Source organism: Triticum aestivum, chromosome 2D, assembly GCF_018294505.1.
Source record: "Triticum aestivum cultivar Chinese Spring chromosome 2D, IWGSC CS RefSeq v2.1, whole genome shotgun sequence".
NCBI lineage: Eukaryota > Viridiplantae > Streptophyta > Magnoliopsida > Poales > Poaceae > Triticum > Triticum aestivum.
The window spans coordinates 605,174,447-605,180,704 of record NC_057799.1 but is presented as its reverse complement, the minus strand read 5'-3'; the positions used below and the strand labels follow the sequence as shown (position 1 = coordinate 605,180,704).

Genomic DNA, 6,258 nt, shown 5'->3' with positions numbered 1-6,258 from the left:
GGGGGGGTTGCCGATGGCCACCGCCAGGCAAGCCTAGATATAGCCTGACTCGACCGACGCCACAACCGAGTAGCATGTATGGAGAGCACAACAAGAAGGCTTGCACCAGCGCGGACCAAGTCGGCCCCCTCTACCTGAGTGTGGCAGCGGCATGGCATGAGGAGAACGAGGTGGCTACGCTAGGTTTAGGAGGGCGCCCCCCAGGCACCAAAATCTTATAGCAAGGTAAGATTAGAATCACTAGTATGCTATGATCTTGTTTATTTGAATGCACTGTTGTACGAGTGTGTTTACCTCTGCACAAATGCGGCCGTCTACTGAATCAACCCAAACTACATTCTTGCATCATAATTGAGCTAACGCTTGTCGATTATGAGATGCTCAAGTTCCACTGCGACCTACCCTGCTCAGGGCACTGTGAATGTTGAAAACTGAAATGTGTCATCAACAGCCCAAGCAATAGTGAGCACCAATAGGTAAGAATAAATTGTCTCCTGCGCAGCACCTACAGTACAGAGTTTTTTTTTGAGGGAATACAATCTACAGAGGTTTTACTTCAGTTCCCACAAAACCAGAAGCATATACATCAGTTGGCTACGAACACAATAGCACAATGCAGGCATGCAGCCTTTTTTGTTTTGACAGTACCACAATGCAGCCTGGTCCGCCTTATGGCACAGAACAAGAAGAAAAAGAAAGGATAGATGCATCCAATAGTAACAAATGGTTACTCCACACGTTAACATCTAATCAATGGATAACATTACACAATAAAAGCATAAATGTTTAAGCAAGTCTTAACATATAGAACTGCTTGATTTATTGTTATTGGTTTATGCAAATCTCAAGCTGCACAGCCACAAGCCAAGTTACTACCAAATTGAGTACACACAGAAATTACCATCTTGCAGCACATATATTCGTCTCTGTACACACATATATTACATGAATCGGATGGAATACCAGTGGCACCAATTACATGGAGTAAAAGGCATAGCCCTTTCTGTTGAGCCCTTCTTTTTCCCTTATGTGTCTCCGACTCCTTTCACATGTCATTTCACTCCCGTACGCTTCGCCCCGGTGTCAACGAGGGCACTATATCATACTCCCTCCGTTCCTTGATATAGGGTGTATAGTTTTTTTGTGAAAAAGTTCATATTATAAGGTGTATTCCTTTAGTTGACACTTTTACCCCTCCATAAGCTACAGCCCACGCATGACCTTCCTAGAAAAAAAGATGGAAAAAAAGATGGCCCACGCATGATGTTGTGCATGCGCTGTATGTTTGTTTGGAAAGAGAAGATTACACGTACTACTGGATATCCTGTCGGGCTTTAGCACTGTGCAGAAAAATCTTCTTCGGTTCTTTTATTCATTCGCTCGTGTGTACCAATCTGGCCGCCTCTCCTTTCTCGTTCACATGGAGAATCAGCACGACACCAACTCCTATCCGTCGGCCACCTCGCATCCCATGCAGCCGGCGGCCTCCATGGAACAGAGGGAGTATATGCCTTTTAGAGAAGAGAAAAAAAATGCAGCAGTTAGAAGTCTTATTAAGGTGGTGGTAAGTCGGCCGCTTATCCTGGGCGACACGGGGGAGCCCAACGCTGCCGCCGCCGGTTCCATTCCTCGGAGCCCTCCTCTCCGCCGCTGCCGCTGGCCTCGCCGCGGTGGCGGCGGCCCTCGCCTCCGAAGGTGGCGTGGGAGTTCTTCTCGGTCAACGGCAAGCGGAGGCTTCGTGGCTACTGCTTCTTGGGTTGTGGAGCTTGGATCCGCCCAGATCTAGCCTCCCTTGATGTGGCTGCGTCTCACCAGCGAGGGCATGGCGAGCCGGCGAGCCCAGCATGGTGCTGGCATTGTTCTGCTCCTTCCTCGTCTACAGTTTGGGCGGCCGGTGAAGCTGACCTCCGTGGATATGGGGCCCTGCTACTGGATCCGTTGGTTGTGGTGCCTAGGAGTGCGATTGCGGCGGAGGCCGATCGTCTTGGGTGCCAGGGTCTGCTCCCGTGGCCACGGGGCCGCGATGGTGGCGGAGCACCGCATTGTTTTGTCAGTATGGATGTACTGTCATTAGGCGGTGATCACTCCGGCCAGCGGCGTCGGCCTTGTCGCAGTCGCCACCGAAAGGTCTTCACGAAAGTTTCATCTCTTCGGATCCGAAGATCCGGTGGTCAACATCGAGAGTGAGATGTAAACTATCGACAACGACTTGACGCAGAGGGATGGTGGTGCAGCGGCGGCACATCGCATGTAGCTGCTGGTATCGAGGAAAAGTGGCGCTGACAACACATTAATGATTCTGATGGTGGTGCTACGAGTACCCAGTCTCAAGCTTTGGGGTGAAAGCCTAAGTCTAATCCGGTAGGGTATACTTGGCAATGGCGATGTTTTATATCGCTACCTTGTTGAAGGCATTGCTCGGATATGCTGGACTGATTCTTTAGGGTGAAAACCTAGATTCTGGTCTCGGATGGTCAGATCCGGTAACGAAAACGCTTCAGCGTTGCTCCCTTCTTGAAGGCGTTGCTGTTGAAGAACATCGTTGTCTATGTGGGTCATGAGTTCGGTGGTGCGGATATGGTCAATGTTTGTAGTTTGCGATCGCGGATCAGATCGCTTTGGCGTTTTTTTTCTCGTCTACGCATAGCTTTGGTCATAAGTGACTTTGCTATTTGCAGACGTGTTTGTCTGCGTGTGTTAGTATTGGCTGTGTGCATCTTAGTTATGCAGAGGCCGGGTGTACTCATTGTGTGTATGTTCTTGATGCTTCTTTTTGAGTCAATAAAATTCACCCTTTGTCGAAAAAAAAGTCTTATTAACACCTGTCCTCTTGTGCTTTGCGTCGAGCAACTCTCCTGGCTCACTCCCTGGCTCCATTACTATCTCTAAGAGGCATCCACAAAAGCGCTCATCTGCATAAGGCACGAAAGAAAATTGATTTCCAGTTAGAACACATTTGACGGATGCCAGAACAACAAATATTCATTTCTTGCAGGTTATTTTTCGGGCCACTACACTGCTCTGTATGTGGTCGCTACTCACTCCGACGGATGCCAGAGAGCATATGGTTACTGAGTCTATTCGTTCGGAGACGGTAGCACGGGCTATCTTCAACCGGCTTGGATGGCGGTCATGTAATAGGATAGGTGTTTAGTTTCCTATCTTTTCTTAATTCCGCCGGTTGTGGCTATTCCGTTTTCTTCGAGCTAGTTCTTTGTGAGCCTTTTTGTATTTCGAGATCTGATGACTTTGTTGGACTATTTGCTTTTTAATAAGATGGCAGTATGCATCTTTTTGATGCAGAGGCCGGGGGATAACCTCCTTTTCGAAAAAAAACACATTTGAGATGCGAGCTCAAACGATTCAACTTGCAACTGTTATTCCAAACAAACAAGGCAAGGACAGAGGAAACCTCCAATATACTTTGAACACAAGCTCTTTTGTCATTGTAAATACAAAATGCCTTAGTTTGTGAAAGCAAAAACAAGGAATGAAGGGCGAGTGGAAGGGGCATAGCTAACTGACCTTGCATCCCTTCTTTTCCAGTTCTTTCCATGTGTTGTCAGATTTAAGCCACGTGTAGTTAGTTTCCAACTTCTTCAAGCACTGCAGGTTCAGCAGCTCCTGGGGGACCTTGTTCATCCGGCACCTCAGAAGGTTCAGGTTGGAGAGCCTTGGCATTGCCCCCACATCTATCGTCCACTCGGTCTTAAAGAAATTAAGTTCCAGATTTTGCAGCTGAGGGAATCCTTGGGCAGAGCAACGCATAGTCGGACCTCAATAATTCCATAGATGCAGCACCACAAGACATGGAAGCTTCTCTAGGAGTGGCATCGGGTCTCGTTCAATGGTTCCACAAGATCCAGAATCAAGGTAAAGATGTCTTAGGTTAGGGATAGCCCATACAGGGATTTGTAAACTTCTGCTCAGAGATGTGCCTCTCAGATCTACGGTTTGCAAGTAATGGAGTTGTCCAATAGAAGAAGGGAGTGTGACAGTGTGACAATCCCTCAACCTAAGGTATCTTAGGTGAATGCACTCACGAATTAACATCAAATTCTTGATTCTTGATTTTTCTATGTGAAGAACTTTCAGGAACCTTAGCTTTGGAAGGAACAGTTCTGAAAGTCCCAAACCAATCCATGTTCGGAGGTTAGGTGTTGCCTGAAGAATCCGGTCATCACAGAAATTATGAAAACAAGAACGATAGGACGTCATGATATCTGAAGATGATGCACCAGCTTGGCCTACAATTGTTTGAGCGGCATACATGGTTAAGCAAAAGGCCAAATATTGAGATTGTCAAAAAATAGGTAAATATGTAGAGGGAAGGAACATCTCAAAAAAGGGAGGAGAAAAGGCAGCCTGACCTGTAGTTTTGTCAATGACACGGAGAAAACCATCTCTTCTTGCTTCTTCTATGCACCAATCACGTAGAACATCATGAATCCTTATTGTTTGGATTGGCATATAATCAGCTGCCACTCCAAAGTGAAATTGCACCAAGTTTCTTTGAGCCAAATCAGTAACATACCTCTGTGCCGTTTCTTCCATTATATGCCTTGTTGTATGTGGAATGAAGCATTCAGCTATCCAAAGTTCAATCAGATCTGCCACAGTTATAGGATAATCCTCTGGGAAAGAAGCAACATAGAGGAAACATGACTTGCGCCACTTATTTGACAAGTCATTATAACTCCGAGCTAGTATGTGTCCCACCACCTCTACTTCTTCTATGGATGTCCAACCCAAAAGCAAATCTGACCATGCCTCTACATTTAGATTCTTCGATAGATACCCCCCAAGAACTGCAAGTGCAAGTGGCAGGCCAGCACACTTCCTTGCAAGTTTTCTCCCTAGTTCTTCAAACTTATCAGGATTACAAATCATGTACGTTCTGTATGATGGTAAAGCTTTGCTTTTAAAAAGCTCCCAAGATTTCTCTTCATCCATGAGCTTTAGATCACAAACATAAGTTGGCATTTGAATATGATGCGCAACATCTTTTTTCCGTGTGGTTAACAGTACTCTACTGCTATTATTTGTATCTGGAAAGACTTTAGCTGCTCTATTTATTTGCTCCCAAGTGTCTGCCTCCCACACATCATCAAGAACCAACAAGTATCTTCTTTGTAATAGAAAGTCATGGATCTTCTTCCCGATCTCATTCTCCCGGATTTGATCAGTTGCCTTGCTTGATTCATAACTGGCCCCCGTTATTTGTTTCAGAATATCATTTAGCAGATCAATGCCCTTGAACTTTTGGGATACAGTCACCCAAGCAAATTCATTAAAGTATTCTTTAACTCTAGGTGAATTGTACACTTTTCTAGCGAGTGTAGTCTTTCCTGCTCCACCCACGGCTACCAATGAGACAACACTAAGTTTTTCATTCTTTTGGTCAACTAGCTTTTCCACTATTTCTTTGCACTCATCCTCAAAACCAACAACAACATCATCTACAAAATTCTGCGGGATAAGCACATTATCCTCAATATCCTCTGACTCATTGATGCTGAGGTTGGCAATATTTAAATTAAACATGCTATTGCACTGATTTTACGCCTTACACCACGAATTTGAACATCAACCTTATGAAGGGCAACGAACTTTCTCGGCAAACGAGCATACCTTGAGATGGCACCCATAAAACCCTTCTTCAGACTGCTTCGCATCTTCACGTACTCTGCAGCTTCAATAATGTTCTCGGCTTCATATGATGCATCTCTGAGCTGCCTGACGCAGACAACCATGCTCGCGTTGCCAGACCTCATCTTCTTGTCGGCGTCTTTCAGAAAGCCCTGCAGCCTCTCTAGCTCCTCCTTCAAGAACTCCACTTCACCGGTGACTGAACAAAGTAGCGATGACTCCCTGACGACCAGATTACCAATTCTTCCCACCACAGCAGAAACTGCAGATTCTGCCATGGCTCTGGTTTGGCTCTCCTTGAGACGGAGCAGGCTCGAGGTCTCCCCTAATGACGGCCAGGAGCTAATGAAACTATGGAAGTATTAATGGATTGGACTATTATTGAACGCGGCTGGGGTGGTTGATCGACTCTATTAAGAAAAGGGTGGGTAGCAACACTGCGTTTTTTTTTTTGGAAAAGGGGTGATACCCCGGCCTCTGCATCAGGAGGATGCATGCGGCCACTTTGATAAATAAAATAGGTTCCACAATGTCAAGAAAGTCGTAAAAGAAAACTACGTCGAGCTCACATAGACCTCGTCAGGAAGATACACAATAAAAAGGCCATAA

The 6,258-nt window shown here is 45.9% G+C and overlaps 1 pseudogene; it reads right to left on the bottom strand.

Annotated features, from left to right (window-relative positions):
* Positions 1-4,263: 4,263 nt before the first annotated feature.
* Positions 4,264-6,003, bottom strand: LOC123050346 (disease resistance protein RPP13-like; annotated as a pseudogene).
* Between the last annotated feature and the right edge of the window lie 255 nt (positions 6,004-6,258).